The following is a 17,949-nucleotide window of genomic DNA, read 5'->3' on the forward strand; positions in this document are numbered from 1 at the left end:
CTGCTCCAGTGTGGGCTCCTCTCTCAATGGGGCCACAGGTCCTGCCCAGGACCCTGGTTCAGTGCAGATTTCTCACAGGGTCACAGCCTCCTTCAGGCATCCCCCTGCCCCAGCTTGGGGTCCTCCATCATCTGCAGGTGGATATCTGCTCCATTGTGGACCTTCATGGGCTGCAGGGGCACAGCCTGCCTCAGCATGGGCTGCAGAGGAATCTCTGCTCTGGCACCTGGAGTACATCCCTTCCTCCTTCTTCCCTCACCTTGGTTTCTCTCATCCCTCCAGCTGTAATTACTCCCACACTGTAACTTTTTCCCCCTTCTTAAAGATATTATCCCAGAGGCACTACCACCATCACTGATGGGCTCCAGTCTTGGCCAGCAGCAGGGCCATCTTGGAGCCAGCTGACATTGGCTCCATCAGACACAGGGGAAACTTCTAGCAGCTTCTCACACAAGCTGTGAGAAGAGGCCCTGTAGTATCCCTGCTACCAAAACCTTGCCACATAAACCCAATACAGCTACATTGCAGCAGCTGTGAATTAACCTCTTTTTCTATGAGCTTACACTGCCCTCCAAAAGAACATCACCTTTCAGGTAACAAAGACACTAAACACCAATGTTAATTGCTGTTGCATCAGGCCATCATCAGACCAGGCAGCTCCCTCTGCACAAACACACTGAGCTTTACCTTTTACCTTATCAGTTTTGAGTAAGTTTGAGATAAGAATTTCCCGTGCTCCCATTTCTAACCATTGATGAGTTAAGGACGACTCTCCAGAAGTCATCAAGTCCATTTCTTCGCCACACTGAAGGACTGGTTCTCCTAAAAGCATGTCTGCTAGAGTTTTTCCATCTTGTTCATAAACCTTTCCAATAACTGAAACTGCCTAAGATCCTCAGGCAATCCACTATTTTTAATAATGCTCAGCTATTTTTAATGCAGAATATAATTTACTAATGTCTCTTCTAAATTTCTCTTCCTCAAACTTAAGCTCATAATTTGTCTTATTTAGAGTGGGCAGATTTACAGTTTATTCCCTCTCTCCATGACAAGCTCACTATTTTCAAAATTCACAAGCTGAGGCACCAGTGTGGTTTCCTCTCTCTTTGCCATGCTGCTTCTGCTCAAAGCATGTTCTTAATCTTGTGTCTCTGCATGTGTATTTCTTTTCTTACCCTGAGAGAACAGGCAGCTAGGATATCACAAGGCTGTTTCAAAAGAAGATGTTCACATCCAAAGGCTGATGCATTCAGGCACACCCAGTAATAAAGTACTCTGAAACAAGAAGAAGATTTGTCTTTAGGATGGTAAGCAGAGGATCCAGTAGTAAAGAAAACCCAACAACACTGAAATGCAATTTCTTCCACACCATTATTTAACATTCAAACAGATCTTCAAAAGTAACATCAATGACTCTAAGACACATTGTGCACCACCACTCAAACTTGGCCACAATCTCTCTGACAACCACCATAAGGGTTTGATAAATCTGTGTTCTATGAATTAAAGTGCTCACTAACTTCAAAGAACGTTCTGCCAAGGTATCAGGAATACCCAGCACATATCAAAATCAGATGGCCCTGACTCCAAAGCTTATTGACTGAGACAGAGGGCAAATCTTAATGTTGCTACTGATTACTTTATTTACAGTGTCACTGAAACCAACAGAGGCAAGACTTCTAGTCTACTGTGGAATTTGTGTGTGTGTAATTATGGGGTAGACCCAGAGGAGAAATGTCAGGTCTGATGAAAGACTGAGTAACCTTTGTGTTCACAACATAGGCCTTACTTCCTGATCTTCAAGATGTTTTATCTATCAAAAAGAAATCTTTCTCCCAAAACCGAGAGTATCACCAAGGGTTTGGTGATAGGGAAAGAATAACGAAAGGATTTACATGAACAGTGTTTGGAAACACAGAGAAGAGCTCTGAACAACAAACATACCCAAATTTCATGAGAGAGAACAAGCAACAAGGGAGAAGAGCAATAACACATTTGCCATCCTACTTTTGGAGGCTCTCAGAAAAACAGAACTAGATGGTAACAGGCATTTTGTCACAACAGCATCTTTCACCAGTGGATCACCTTTTGCATCACCATATCCTCTCAATTCCTGTCTCTCCTTGGCAGGGGCTGCTGCTAGCCCCAAAGCATCAAGTGGCTTTGTTACAAATGTGCCTTTTCCAAGGACTGAAGCCAAGAAACACTCAACTTGCCACCTGCTATGAAAACAAGATGCGTGTTGCGCATCTAAGGATATGCCAATGCAACAGCTCAGGGTCTTCTCTCTTGTATGCACCAGCCAACTACCTCTTTTGCTACTTTTTTTTTAACTTTGTAATCCTCAGCTGCCCTGGGCTTTTGCTTTCCTTGGTCTTTTCCACTTCTACCCATGCTAACACAGCCAGCCCAACTGCTGTCAGCACAGGAAGGTGACATGCTCCTATTTAGAACAGATTTGATAACAGAAGTGATGTTTCAAGACTAACGAGGAATATCTGCACCAATAATGTCCCTACAGCAGCACACAATAGCTGAGGAGACTGAGCAATAAATGCCTGTTACTGAAGATGAAGAACTTAAAGTAATCTCAAAATGTATGATAGCTAACTAATAAGAAAGTTCAAATGCATGCTCATCTTGAAGAGTGAAAGTAGCTCCAAGGACTTCCGCAAGATTATCTGCAGCATCAGACAAGCTACCTCCTAAAATACTAGAGAGATAAGGATGTTTAGCAAGGGATAGAGAAACAAGGAGTGCTTCCACCAAGAAAACACACCCATTTTTCTATCTGAATTAAGACAGCTGTTGAAAACTATGGAGTAGCATTGAATGGCAGCTTAGAACAGGGAGCCAAGACGACTACCACATGCAATTGAAACTACCAAGGGATTAAGTTAGGTCAAATGTAATTACACAAACTGGAACCTGGCCAGGGTACTGGTTGGTTTAAGAAAATTAAAAGAGGTGTTCAAAAGTTTCAGAGATGGAGTCCTCCTCCTGTTAATTATTTGGTGAGTCAGTCACTGAAGTCTCAGCATTCTGGGAGGCTGTCTGAAAAACGGGAAAAAATGAAGCATAAACTTGAAAGGCATTAGAAGCGATTAGCAAAAGCCTTTGTTCTCCATGGCAATCCTCACTGCACTAGTGCATGAAAGCCTTTCATGTTCATGCTGAAAAATGGCCTTAGTTCCTTTGATACTTCTGGGAGGAAGCATTTAAATTTACAAATATCCCACTGTCAGAAGTTACAGACAATAGCTGAAGAACTTCTACATCTCCCAGCCAGGTTGTACCTAGCTCAAAACCCAGCTCTCAAGCAGGCAGAGCTCCTGCTAAAGGGAGGAATGCAAACAAGGACAGATGGAAGCTCACTGAGACCCAGAGCAGTATCTACTCTACTTGCTACTGGTTTATAAAAGCCAGGTCATGCTGAAAAGGAGCTTGCAACCATATGGGTCATGGCCTCCTCAGCTTCATACAGTTTTCAGAACATGGGGAGCATGAAAGGCAGGCAATGGTAAGGAAATCAGAAAGGATGATTCATGGTCTGGTAGCTGAGTGTCACTCTGATTAGGTCCTGTTCATGCCTCTGCCATAAACCTCCTGAGTAATAAGAGGAAAGTCACATATATCAAATTTTTCCAATATATTTATTGCTGTGCCTTTTCTGGCTAACTAAAACCACAGAAAGACCATGTCCAGAGGAGAAAAGAACTAGCTGTAATGAACTGAGATTCTCCGTTCAATCTCTAATTGCAACTTGTACTGTAACCACGTATAGCACTACAAAACACAAACTGTTCTGAAAAAACAGGCCTTGTAAGTCTCAGTTTTGGCACCTGAAAGTAGTAGATGCCTTTGCTACATCTGCATCTGAAAATCATCATTAGAGATGCACTCATTACTGTCTTTGAAGCAGTTGGACACAACAATAAAAGCAATACTGAATTGGAGATTAACCTTTTTGGGTACCTTCTTCAGCCAGATGTTCAGATGATGGTTTATTTAATGCACATTAAACAAACCAATTTTTGACTGATGTGGGGGGAAAAAAAAAACCCACAACAAAAAAAACAACCAACCAACAACAACAACAAAAAAAAAAAAAAAAAAAAAAACAAAAACAAAACAAAACAAAAAAACAAAAAAAAACCCACAAAAAAAAAAAAAAAAAAAAAAAAAACAACACAGAAACCCACGAGGCACATTGCGTGACATGGTTTCCTCTCAAGGCAACAGCAGGTGAGCACACACTGAAGCCTCTGCCATATTGATTTCATGCATTTTTTTTTTCCTTTTCAGAAAACAAGCCAGGGAAAGGCAGACATTTCACAGCACAGATTGGTGCAATTTGTGCTAATGGCCTAAGCATAGATGCAAGCAGCAGCTTGCTTCTCTTCATGTAGAACAGTCAACGGGGACAAGTTCTGGTGGGACAACTGCTACCATGGCACACCTTGCCCCAGCCCAGCAACGTCTCCCTCAGTGGCTTTGTAATGAACAGGCAAGAACTAAGAGCACAGGAGAAAGCCTGTGCTGTCTTTCAATGGTGTGCAAAAACCAGGGGCAAGCAACTATGGAAAAAGGTTGCTCTTCCAAAATGTAGTCAAATGCTCTTCCAGACAGCAAAACCACAAACGCCCTAAACCCTTCATCCCCGGCACTCCTCTGACATGGCAAGTCACTTCCTTGGAGTCCTCAGGCACCACAGAGACAGCAAGGACAAAGACTTCTTTTATGAACAGAAGCAAAGTGGTACTGCAGTTCTTCCCATTCTTTTCAAACACCTTTTAACCAAGCCTCCTCTGAAGCAGCTTCACTGCTTTAACTGGAAAGACCTGCAAGAAGAGGTTTTGACGGAAGCAGAGACCTAGCACAGGAAAACAGAGCCAAACTTGTACAAGTCAGAGAACACCATAAGTAGCAGTATTATAATGTTTTTTTGAGTTTAAAATATTCAGCAAGGTCAACACACTTATCTCCAGGCCTGTAAATGACTCATCAACAGCATCATGCCAAAGGCAGCCACCTCACCCATGCTGGGTCTCTCCAGCAAAGCCACCAGCAGCCCCCAGCCCCAAGCACCCTAATTAGCAAAAGGTAGAGAGGGCACTTAACAGCAATGTCAATGCCCTGAACAGTGGCATTAGGATGAAAAGCTGTGCAGTGCATCATCATGGCCAGAAGTGCTCTCCCAGCTCCTCAATGCACACCATCACTGTACCTCATGCGGGCACTGTTGCAAGTAAGCAGAAAGGTACAGGACTGATGCTACAGAGACCACAAGGAATATATTTTTCAGCATGCCCACCCACACCAGGTCAACCCAGCAGAGGCTGGGGAGAGCAGCGCAGCCTAAAGGGTTTCATGTCAAAGAGGGACCCACTGCTGAGGAAAACAGGCAGCCAAGGTAGCCAGACTGTACAGCGGGAGGTCTCCCTGCAGTGGCAGCAGTGATGAACTGTTACTAATAATGGCCTCTAGTGCTTGAAACAGAGCACAAGGAAATGGCATGGAAAGGACTAACTTCAAGCAATAATAAGACGGAGTCAGGGCTGTTGCTTAAGTAAGAAGGTTTTTTCACCTAGGCTACTTGTTAGGATAAAAAGGAAAAAAAGAAAGTTTCCATATGCAGGGACATCCTGAACACTGTATTAAACTAAAGGGATGACTCAAGAGGGAACAACTTTTGGTAGGCAGGGGGGGAAAAAAGTCAATTTCAGGTTGCTACAGACAACTGGGCTGTCTCCTGTAAACTAAATTGGATTCAGTTCTATGAACCTGAATGCTAAACATTCCCTGAAATACAACACACACACTCTCCAAATAAATGAACACCATAAAATACAGACTTGTGTCATCTCCCAGCTTTTTTGCTGAACTAAGGATGTGCTCAAACCTGCTAATTATTGCAAAATACAGGACTAGAGTTTTGGCTCAGCAGTGGCATTCTTCAGCTCAACACCGACTACTGCCTTACAGGGAAAAGATATTTAATGGCAGGATAGCATTTGGCAAAAGGAACCAGAGCAGTGCCCAGATTCACTTTGCTCTGGGCCCTTTCATGTGCTCTAGGCTTGCTGAAGGATCTAAAAATTGTTCTGCCGGTCCAGGCTCAGCTAGCAAGGGCCGGAGAAAGCCAGCAAGGGCTTAGGGATTTCAAGCACATCCTGTCCCAGCTTTGTCAAGCATGTTGTAGATAGTCCTTCACCGTGAGGGTGATGAGGCACTGGCACAGGTTGCTCAGAGAAGCTATGGCTGCCCTGCCCCTGGCAGTGTTCAAAGCCAGGCTGAATGGGGCTTTGAGCAACCTGGTGTAGTGGAAGGTGTCCCTGCCTGTGGCAGGGGGTTGGGGCTGGATGATCTTTAAGGTCCTTTCCAACCCAAACCATTCTGTGATTCTATGATAATGGATGCAGGCAGTGTAACCTGTCTGGTCCTTGAATAGTCTGAATAGAAACAACATCCTCCAGCTGATCAGCTGACCTGTGGTCACAGCAGTCAAGTAGGAACCTTACATAGACACTGGGGACAACACAGTGGCCATGGTTCGACAGCTGTCCTTTCCCCATACCTCACACTGGAATAATTTCTAACAGGTTTTAAGCACCATCTCCATTTCCTGCAGCAAGTAAAGATGTATGGGCACAGGGCTGCATCACTTCCACACCTGTGGGATGTTCTCCTCCAGCACACCCTTCATCAGTAGCCTAGAGCACAGATCCCCTCTGCAAACCAGAAATCCCCCACTCCTCACACTCCTCGGAGTGGGAAGGGCAGGGAGCAACGGCAGCCCTGGGAGCCTCACCACCTCTCTGTGCTGGGCATGTTAATTCCTGTAGTCCTTGGGACCCAGGGGAACTGGGACTTTAGGAGAGATATGTAAGAAAGCAGAACTACCATTTAGCAAAGATCACAGCCACTGGCCAGGAGCTGCACCAAGCTTTTTACAGGTTGGAAATAAGAAAATGATATCAAGGCTGGGAGGAGCTGATCCCCCACGAAATACGGAAATCAGGCAAGGGACGACTGTGCTCCATGTGTGCTAGCACTCTCTGTGGCATGGCCTCTGGCATGATACTGGGCTGGAGCTGCACAGTTAGTTATGTTCCTATCATCACATTTAGCTCAGCACCAGCCATGCAGCATCCTTCTGCATCATGGGTGGACTCCAGTGACAGACATCAGCCCATCATGGCAGCCCACTGAGAAAACAAAGGGTAAGAGCTGTATGCTGAACTCCAAACCTCTGGAGAAGAGGAGATGAAGCATCTGATTCTATACCATTCTCCAATAGCTGTTAAGCAATCAAATAAATCCATCTAGATCAATCTCTCCACGAAGATAACAGGAAACATTACCATCCCACGATCATATAAGTCTTAATTTTATGGAGCAGTTGATGTTTTTCCAATGAAATGTACCATTAAAATGTAAGATTTTATTAGCAGAACCAATGATGTGCGCAGAGAGAGTCCCTCATGGCTTTAAAAAAATCTATGAATAATTATAAAACTGATAGCAATAGAGAACATTGTGCAACTATTACAGCTGTTTTACAGGATTCTCTACTAATGATGGCCCCTACTTCTGGTAAGGCACCTTAAGGCAGTACCACAAAAAAGAAAATAAGGAAAAAAACAACAGAAGCACAGCATTCCCCTGCACTTAAGAGGGTGCAAACATGACACCTGCTTTGTGTTTATTGAATTATCTTCCCCCCCCACCCCAAGCAATAATTCTGGAAACAGAAACACCACAACATTTACAAAAATATTTACCAGTCACCTATCTCTTTCTCCTTGCCCAGCAGTTAAGAGTGTTTTGTTGGAATCAGGAGAGGTTTACTGCCATTTAAACCTAGCAGAAAAGGAAGCAAGAGAGAAAGGCTGTGACCTTTCACCACCCACAAAACTCATGATGGCCCTTAACCATGCACACAGATCAGGTATATGCAGCATCCAAAAACCCTCTGGAAGTAATACAGGCACTGGAGACAGGAGTGGAGTGCTGAGAGTCATTTCTCCCACAAGGCTCACTGGTTTCCAATGATAAGCAGTCACAATGCCCAACCTGCAGCCAGGGCTTTGTAGCCAGGCGAGTATGGCTGCCCTCCAGCGTTCCATCCAGCGCTGGCTATGGAGCTGGGGTGGTTGGGACACTTACAGTAACACAACTGCAAGTCCAGTACCCCAAGCACTCACTATCCTCAGCTTCCACAGGATGCTATGAGCATACATAATCCTCCCATTTAACAGTATCCTGCTCTCAACTGGTAGCCATCCCCCACACCAATGCCATCATAAAGAGGTCAGTCAAAACATCAAGGCACCCTAAATCCAGTGCTTACCAATCCCACTGTTCAACTTCTCAGGGAGCTCTGGCTAATGTGCAAGGAGAACCATTAAGTCTTATTTATTGCAAAGTGTTAAAAGAATGCACTTACACAAACTGATGCCAAAAAACCCAACACCCGCCAGTTTCACCCAAATATTTCGCCTAGCACCCATACCTATCTATTCAAAAGATTATAAGGTCCACTCACAGGGAAAAATGTCTACTCCTACTTTAAACAACCTCTGGATGTGTGTGGGGATGGATGACAGAGAGTAACAAGAATACTCAACAGATGTTTTCATTAGCATAGATTTGCCATTCATTTCCCTCTCTTCTACCATCAAACTCCTCTATTATCCTAGCTGGATAATTTACAGCGCTTGTCGTAAAGTACAGTCTCCAAGAACAGAGACAGCACACACTTGATAATGCAGAAGTTCAAAGAGCTGAGCCACGCATGACCTGTAAGCAGATTGTTGCTATTTCCTCACATGTTTAAAAAGGCTTTGCCTTCATGCAGTGCTGGAACTTGTCATCATGAAACAACCTCCTATTACAACATGGCCCAGAGGAGCTACTATTTCGGGTCCTAATAACGTACTTGGTTTTACAGGAAAGCAAGAAGGCAAGTAACACGGAACAACCCAGCTGTCAAGTAGAGAAACAGATGGGATCCTCACAAAGCTACACAGATTGCCTTAGTCAAGTGCTGTCACAGCCTATCCTCGAGATGGGAAAGCATGGTGCAGGAGGCAGATGAAAGGAGCTTGTGAAATTAAGTAGCATCATCACCTCCATAAGGCCTGTGAACAGACAACAGAGAACTGCTTTCCAGGCACTCTGATCCCAGGGCAATAAAACATGACTCAAAGTTGTTAGGTTGGTTTTTTCCCTATTTGCCTTTTGGCTGAGTGACAATTGTCCAAAATCTCCCACCTGTTTGGCCCCCACAAAACAGAGAGATCATCATGGAAAGATGCACCAGGAAGCACAGGTCACATCTGTGGTCTAAAGCTCTCAATTCAAGAGTGAGTGCAAACAATGGGAGTTGTCCCTGCTAGCACAGCCATGCTAGCAGGCAGGATGCCCATGTGTGAGCAGCACCATGGCTTCCAGTCCACAATTTGGCTTCCAAACAATCTAGGAACCCACAACACCTGCCATGGTGGTTCAGCTCCTATGTCATTGAAGGAGGTGCCTTTTCACACCATGAGTCAGTGGCAAACCAGGAGATGTGATGGACTGGTCTGACTTTCCTCATTCAAACCCTCTAATAAAAGATGCTAAACCAAAGCTAACGAGTCAGTGACCTGGAAATCCCGGCACGCCTGGAGATATCAGGGCCCATATCTAACAAATACAAGTCCTATACTTTGTACCTACAGTTAGAGCAGCTCTGAGCATGACCAGCCATTCATGCCCACAGTTATTCAAACAACAAAGGCTGCACACAGAGGGAAGGCTGAAGCCAGATTATGAATGAAGAACCAGGATCGATTCCCTTATCTACCCTCCACCTCCCACTAACTGGCAGATGCTATTCAGGGAAAATAGAATTTAAAGGCGGAGGCTAATGATGCAGCAGATTGATTTTTAAGACAAGAAAATAGATGTAATTGCAGTCTACCTGCTTGCAGCTTGCCAAGTCACAGCAAGGTTGAGGACAACCTGGACTTGCCTCCCCTTCCTCATCCCAGCCCCTTTCCCTCCTCTGTCCCCACCAAAGAAAGAAAAAAAACCCTCACAGAAAAGAAATTCCTTTACACAAGGTAATTAAGTGTTGCCCAGAGCCAGCTCAATGCTGGCTTCCCTCCCTCTCTAAAACAGAGCCTGAATTAATGGATGTGCAGAGGGTCCACTTTCCAGGGAAAAAAAGCAGATTCCAAGCTCACAGCTGGGAGGAATGCATCGTATGTCTGGTATTCACACTGTGCCCTCTTTTCCTCTTACTTCTTTTGGCCATATAAGGAACTGAGCACAGCAGGCCAGGCTGCGGAGCACAGTGCTGCATGCTCAGCACCGTCAGACTTGTTTGTCTTTACTGGAAATCCAATCAATTCACCTAGGAAAAAGGCTAGTGCATGCAGCACACAGCATCAGGCTCAGACATCATGCTCCTGAGATGCAGAACAAAAAGAGGAGCAAGCTGAACTAGACCAGCCCAGCAAGTGCTCCTGCAAAGCTGCAAGCACATGAGATGCAAGCACATGCGAAGAGGCAATAGTTTTCTTAGTCACATTGGAGGAAAGGGGGGTACTAACCTAAAAGTTCGAGGCTATTGCACCTACAGTCCCAAAGGGTTGTTTCCCAGGTTAGCAGCACTCAAGTCATACCTCCACAGGAAATAAAAGGCAACATGACCTTCACTGAATTCACTTAGGGCCAGGAGGATTATGTCCCCTCAGCCGCAGAGAAATACATCCTCTTTAACACGTACAGGTTACAAACAACAGTGTGGGACTGTGCTTTAGGGAAGCCAGTCATTGGAAATTTTTCCTGAAGTCCTCACAATCTCTAAGTTCAAGTGTACTGCAGCCATTTCAACAGCAGACTGGGATTTCCATACCCCCCAATGCAATTAAAATATTACAATCTAAAAAATTAAACCTTTTTGCTATTGCTGCTACTTCTGTAAACAAAAGACTATTCCTGCAGGTACCCAGGACTTTTCAGGAGCAAAAAGGAAAAGAGAAAGACACACTCTTTCACCAAAAGCTGGAAATTCTGGATCATCAATACCCAGGAAGATTCTACATCAATTCCCCCCTTTTCAGCCCTGTTTGGCATCAGTAAAGCAGTTCTCATTATATCCCACAGGAAAGTGGTGGAGAACTGGACAACAGCTACAGGGACAGGGAAACAACGATGGTGAGATCAATCACCATCAGAGCACCGCAAACAGCTCCAGGAAAGAAGGAAGCCCACAGACACACTGCCAATGTCCAGATTGTCTCCAGTTCAGTCCTGGCTTTTCCTCCCATACAGAAGACATGAAAAGATCTGCACATCTATGGTGTTCCTAACCCTCAGTTACATTAGAGAAATGTGCTGCTTGTCTGCTTTCCTCAGCCAGGCATCACAGTCCCCAGCAAGGCCATGACAGAGCTGGTCAGGAAGATGGGGAAACTTAAAGAAAGCAGAAACTTGGCCCACTTCCCCAAGGGTGTTGCCTTTGATCCAGGCTGGTTCTCAACACCCTGAAGGATGATGGAAATCCTCCATAACAGGCAGGTTTGCAGTCTTCTGCCCCAGATACCATCTCATTCCCATGTCTAAAATATAAAGATTTACTTGATCCTGAAGCAGGAGGTTTAGTCTTGCTCCCAGTTTTACTTTGTTCTTTTGCCAGTAGTTGTTAGCACTGAAATAATTCTTCACACACACAGAAGCATCCAGTCTGCCTTGGATCTTAGGTCACTGGCCTCAAGAGTCCCCTCTAGCAAGAAGCCCCATGCTCTGAATTACCAGCCATCAGAACCCCCCATGCTTAGCTCCAGGACCACAGCAGCAGGCAGCATCTCATGAGCAGCCACACTGCCCTGTCCTCCCACCTCTGCCAAAATGTCAAGTTCCATCCCCTTCCCAACACCTCTGGGCTGCAGTTCCCCAATGCTGCTTTCTTCCTGGAGGTCCAGTTCCACCTCCTGCCACTGCCTGCTCCCTGTGCAGAGTTCTCTGCATCAGAGAACAGGAAGGACAGTGGTCAAAAACCTCTTCATGACATCCAAATACAGTCTTCAGCCTTCACCTGTTGTATTCAAATGGAGTCAGGGATATTCCGAAGCGCCCAGTGAAGTGACATGGAGACACACAGTTGAAACTCAGCTGGGGGAGGGGAAGATTTCTAGCCTCATTAATAACAGCCTGAAATTAAAAGCAGAGCTTGTAGTGCAGCTGCAACTCCAGCTACCCCGCTGCTTGTGTTAACAGTGTGGCTTTATTATGGTCAGGGATTAAAAACAGCTCCAACAATTAAAAGAGAAAAGGGGGAAAAAAAAAAAAAGAAAGGGCAAAAGAAAGAACCAATAGCAACAAAAATCAGTAAAATAAAAAATTCCTGTGGGCTGGAGTGATTAAAAAAAGAGTTGTGTGACATGAGGAGCAGGAGTGAATGTTTCCTTTCCCACTGCCAACAGGGCCATGTATGCCCCCTGCCAAATGTCCCCTACCCGCAGGCAGCCACCTTGTGCCCTGCAGCTCAGCACCAGCCACCATCAGTCCCCCATGGGATGTCACCTCCTGCCCCAGAGTAGGTGCTCTGCAACTACCCTGCTTCAAATAGATGGCTTGGAAACTTTCCTCACTCGCACTGCCTGACTGCTACAGCACTAAGGTTAAAAAAAAAAAAAAAGGAAAACAGTCCTGCAGTATATAACTAATATGCCTGGAACTTCTCAGGAGGCACCAGTCCTTGCCAAGCAGCCAGAGGAGGTGGAGGGGTGAGAGGTGTGGGAGGATCAGCAGGCCCACACGGCTGCTCACAAGAACAGAGCAAAAGCATGCCTGCCTTTCTTGGAAGTGAGCTGGTTGCCCATCAGTTCCCGAAAAGCAAATCTACCTTGCCTGGCCCCAGCACCTGCCCAGAGGTGCTCTCAGCCAAGATGAGGACAAGATGAGGAGCTAATGGGAAGCCTTGGTTTGTACTGTCTCCATACGAAAGTCATTGCCTTTTGAGGGCTTGGTCACTAATACTGAGATTTGAAAACACTTTCTCCTCCTCGTAAGAATTAAAAGCAATACACTCATAAGAAAGGAGAAAACTATCTCCCTTCTCCTTTCCCTCCTTCCTGACACAGAACATGTCCCTCTTTCTTTTCTTTGAAGCACTGGTAGCTCACCAACAGGGACAAATCTCTGCAGCCGAATCACTGACTAGGGTCAGGTTTGGCAATCAGCTGGGCTGTAAGCCCAGCCCTTCCCAAAGGGAGAGACCCTCAGACCACCACAGGGAACACAAGGACCAGGGGCTACGCAGGGACCTCAAAAGCCCTGGGAAGTAGTTTGCAAAATTTCTGCATGAGCAGAAGAGAAAATAAAATGAAATTAAAAGGAGAGAACCACCTCTATGCATGCACATGAGTCAAGAAACGGAATAAGCAGGCAAAATAGACACTTGAAGCTCATTTTCGAGGCCTTCAAGGATGAATGATTCTTCAAGCTCAATATTCCTGAGAGGAAGCAGCTCCCAGCTGGGACCACGAGGAGCAGCCCACCCTGATGTCCATACAGGACCTCCCACCATCTCAGCACACACAGCAGGACTCACTGCTCCCCTCTGGTTTTGGGACCACAGAGGCAGGAAGTCCATATTCAGCAAGGAAGTGACGATCTTTCACTCTGTTTACCATGACTGCCATGAAAATTGCCATGGTTTTAAGCCTGGCACCTTTCATCTCCATCTAGATGGGAAAAACAACTAAAGGTGATGTTTCCAGGGAAATCTCCTCTGTTCACTGCAAAGCCACGGAGGACCACAAGTCCCCAAAGGGCCAAAAATATAACACACGAGGCTAGCACTTGCTTTTTCTCAACAGTGTTTTTCTTCTCTGCCCTCAAAGATTTGTAGCCCAGAAACTTCAGAGTTTGGGATTTCTTTTATTTCAGTTGCTTTTGTCTTCAAACAACAAAAGAAAGCAAGAGCAGCCACAGCACTGTCATAAGGCAGGAGTTTCCTCTCAGCCAAACAGCCACACCTACAGCATTTCAACCACTGCAGAAGGTTTGACCTTCAAAATCAACCCAAACCCGGGCCATCAACCAAAGCCACCTTCTTTGCACTATATGGACATAAACACAAGGACCAGAGCACATCAGTAGAGATAATAGGGCTGAGCAACACATTCCTGCAGCTATCCCAGCGCTGCAATGCTCATGAGACAACCTCCCGACACAACAGTGGTCATCTGCCCCCAAGAAAAGAGACCCAGATTGCTCCAGTGTTTCCCATGAGGACACACAGGACAAATTTGGTCTTCATGGCTGCAGCTCCTCAGCAGCAAAAGCAACGCTGGGATCATCCAACATATCTTAGCCCCATTCTTGTTCTGGATTAAGAATCTGGAGGGATGCAGAATCATTTTCCATAAGGGATCAAAGTGCCCTTAATAGGGATGTAACTGTTAGTTGATAGAAAAAGTCTTTGCCATTTCTGGAGACAGAACAGTGGATTCAGGTAAATTCTTGCTGCTGTAATGAAGGATGATAATGCACAACCCAAATGAAGAAGATCCGTCGTTATATGACAATGCATGTGTCTAGACAGCTGCTCTCGAAAGCCTGCCAAAAACATTTCACACTGCTCGTTTTCGTAAGCTCAGAAACTCCAAGCCAGGCTGTGCAAGCCCTTTATAATTCCCTTCACTGTAGGGCTATGAAGGGCTTCAACAGAATTGTACTTGAAGCCGTGTCTGCAAAAATATCACAGCTAAGGTGGCAAATCCGCAGCAACCACACAGCTGTCTGCACCATGTCCAGGGCTGGCTTGATAGCATAAGAAAACCAAAACCTCCTTATTTTTTCCCAGCACAAGCCTCTGGTATTTCAAAAACATTTAAATTAAAACTAATAAACCCCACAATACACTTTCTTTCTCAGACACCAGAGCACTTTCTAAATACCAAGGTGACTGTGACCATAGCTTAAGAAATTTGGGTGAAGTGACTTCTCAGTGGTTTCAGCCAAAGGGCTTTGCCTCACATTTGCAGCAGACAAGAAGCACACACGGTCACCACAACTTGGTCAACATTCAGCTGTGATGAGAAACCACCTCTCTGCAGCCTCACAGCCCATGAAGTGAAGCATTATCCCCATTTTGCAGACAGGACAAATGGAAGCTCAAGAAGAAACCACACACACACAAAAAACCAAAACCACCCAGCCAAAGAGAGGAAGTTCACAGCTGTGCTGCCACATCACACTCCTGGGTAGAAAAACGGGATGTTTGAAGGATGAGAGATGATGGCAGCACCAGGTACAACCTGGCAGGAGGTAAACGGGCTAGGGCTTGGAGAAAGCACACGAAACCAAGAGGAGCTTAGTAAATGCCAGCCAGCAAGGAAGATGCTGGGGCCATAAGGCAAAAAAAGAGCAAAAAATTGGACAATTCAGATTCTGTTCTTACAAAGAGATACTACAGTCTTTATCCTACACAGGACAACTGCACCAAGAAAGACTGCCCCTCTTGCCCCAGAATTTGTGACTCTCTATGTCACAGTTTTTTGGGTGCAAGTAATGTCCATCCCTGCACAGGCAGATGGGGATGAATGCTATGGCTGGTATCAAGCTGGACTGACCTTTCTCTTATAAAACTGTTTCCAACTTTAGTAGAAGAATTTCCATGAGCCCAGACACCCCAAATGGCAAAAATCAGGCAAGTGCTGAGTGCTGCCTTCCTTAGAGACTCCACCAACACACATCTTAGGGAAATCACGATGGACCACCTGCATATAATCCTCCAAAAATGTATTTGGTTCAAACCTGCTCCTCCCTGATCTCCTCTGACGTAAGTCCATATTTCTCCATTAATAGCTGAGGTGTTGTTGACACCCTGTGCAGAAGGGTGTTTTCCTCTCAGAGCGTATCTCCTTCCAGAGCTTCAAAGTCTCAGTGAAATAACCAGCTGCAGTTCAGGGTAGAAATCAACACCGGGACCAGTAGCTCTCATGAACTACAATAGCACTAGAATTTCCCTTAGTGTTACTGGAATTTATAGGGTTAGACATGGTAATATATCCAACCCACCAAGGACTGAAACTTTGTACCTATACAGTGCAAGAATATGTTCGCTGCAAATGTCACAACACATATAAAATAAATTATTATTGCATTTTCAGAGAAGGAAATCAAGGCACGTATAGCAGCAGAAAGTTATCAGAGAGCCAACATACTACAATCAAATAAAAACAACTCTGGTTTGCCCCATTTTACAGCCTATCACAGACAGATGCTCCCAAGAACCCAAGTCTTTCCTCACTAACTGAGGAATCAACCACCCTTCTGGAGTAACACCTCAATCTTTGGGTTTTGTTCCCATTCTAGCATGTCTCCAACACTGAAGAGAGTACCTGATCAGAAAAGCACCCAACACCTCTGCTGGTCTTACAAGGTTGGATTTACTACAGCAAGGACTAGGAAAGAGGCTCTGCCTAGTCTGGAGGCCAGAGGTCCAAAAGGCAAGCCAAAAAGTAACTAATTCCCTTTCCTAACAAACTGTGTTTTTAGCTAGAAGTTGCTTGACAGCCTTCCTACCAGAGGATGTGGCAAGTCAAGACAAGGGTTCACTCCTGGCCAGGCAGAGCAGGGACATGAAACACAAGAACAGACACACTTTGCAAACATGGGCTGAAGCACCAGGAGGGCTGCATCCGCTGGGCTGTCCTCAGACAGCAAGGGATGCTGCTGGCCAGGGCTGCCAGGCTCCAGGAGGCACCAACCTGCAGTAGAGCAAGAACAGGAAAAGTACTGAGGCACAGAGAAAAGTAGCCAAGGCAAGTCTTCAGGCACCCAGCTGCACTGCACCTGCCTCGTGAATACCTTTGGTTTCTTGTTTCTGTGAAAATCAAATACAGTGGCATTCTATAAGAAAAATGTCACTTAAACTCATTATTAAGGGTAATTTCCTCTCCCACCCCTTTTCATTAGCAACACTCAAGCATTCATCAAATGATCCCGCTATTTCCAGGCAAAACGTTAGTGTTCTCATGAAGAACCTATATATTAACACCGTCTATTGTTATAAATGTAAAAAGTTCTACCGAAATATCAATTCAGAAGCACTGTACCATCCACCTGAATAGAAATTTACCTTAAATAAACCTCACACACCGGGAAACCCATAAGTGCTTGAGGAAAAATGTTCACATGGGGAAAAGATGGAGCAGCAGCCACATTACTTTTACCTTCAAGGCTTTCCACTTAAATACTATACAATGCACCTGCTTATTATTCTTATTACACAATATCACATTTAAGTCCATGTTGTAAGCATCCCACTCATTGCAAAAAGACTTCAGGAAGGGGAGAAAAAAAAACAACCCAACTGAACAACAAAAAACATGGAAGGAAAGTAATCTATAGTAGTAGCACATTACACCACACCAATTTCAAGCAGATTGTCATTCTGATCACACCAGATGGCATTTTGACTCCAACAGTATCCTTCAGTGAAACATCCTTTTTACAGCATTATTCTTTCTACACTGAGCCCTTTTGAAATGAATGGTACAAATTCTCATAGTCATTTCAAAAGGACTGTGTTGCTCATAGCACTTTAACTTTTCATATCATCTTTTCCAATAACTTGCAAAGCAGCAAGGCCAAAACAGGCCATCTTTAAGGAAAGAATTCAAAATGAATAAATCATCCTCTGCCTTGGGAAGGAACTACAAAACAGGGCTGTGAATCCCAACTCAAGGGAGCCTTACATTCCATTCCAGATCCAGGCCAACTCAGAAAATCACTTAAGTACCTGATTAACTTTAATATGCCCTTAAGTTGCTTTGACTTCCGCAGGACTTAAGCCTATGCTTACGTGCTTTCCTGTACAGAAATACCCTCTTAAACCAGATCCTGTTTTGTAGGAAAGCTGCATACACACATATGCAGCTCATG

At 44.9% G+C, this 17,949-nt stretch overlaps 1 protein-coding gene across 5 annotated transcripts in view; it reads right to left on the minus strand.

Moving 5' to 3' along the window:
- Positions 1-17,949, minus strand: part of LPP (LIM domain containing preferred translocation partner in lipoma) — a 342,496-nt gene that overhangs the window by 269,342 nt on the left and 55,205 nt on the right. For 3 of the 5 annotated variants that reach the window (XM_080623385.1, XM_080623381.1, XM_080623382.1), the window contains one exon: positions 1,176-1,275. The exons of 1 other annotated variant lie outside the window; for it this stretch is intronic. The gene's annotated coding sequence lies outside the window, so the exon portion shown is untranslated. Of the gene's footprint in view, positions 1-1,175; positions 1,276-17,949 lie in introns of those variants that run through there. One more of the 5 variants, XM_080623384.1, reaches the window with a different exon arrangement.

The sequence above is a fragment of the Psittacula echo genome (genome assembly GCF_963264785.1).
Source record: "Psittacula echo genome assembly, chromosome: 7".
NCBI classification, from domain to species: domain Eukaryota; kingdom Metazoa; phylum Chordata; class Aves; order Psittaciformes; family Psittacidae; genus Psittacula; species Psittacula echo.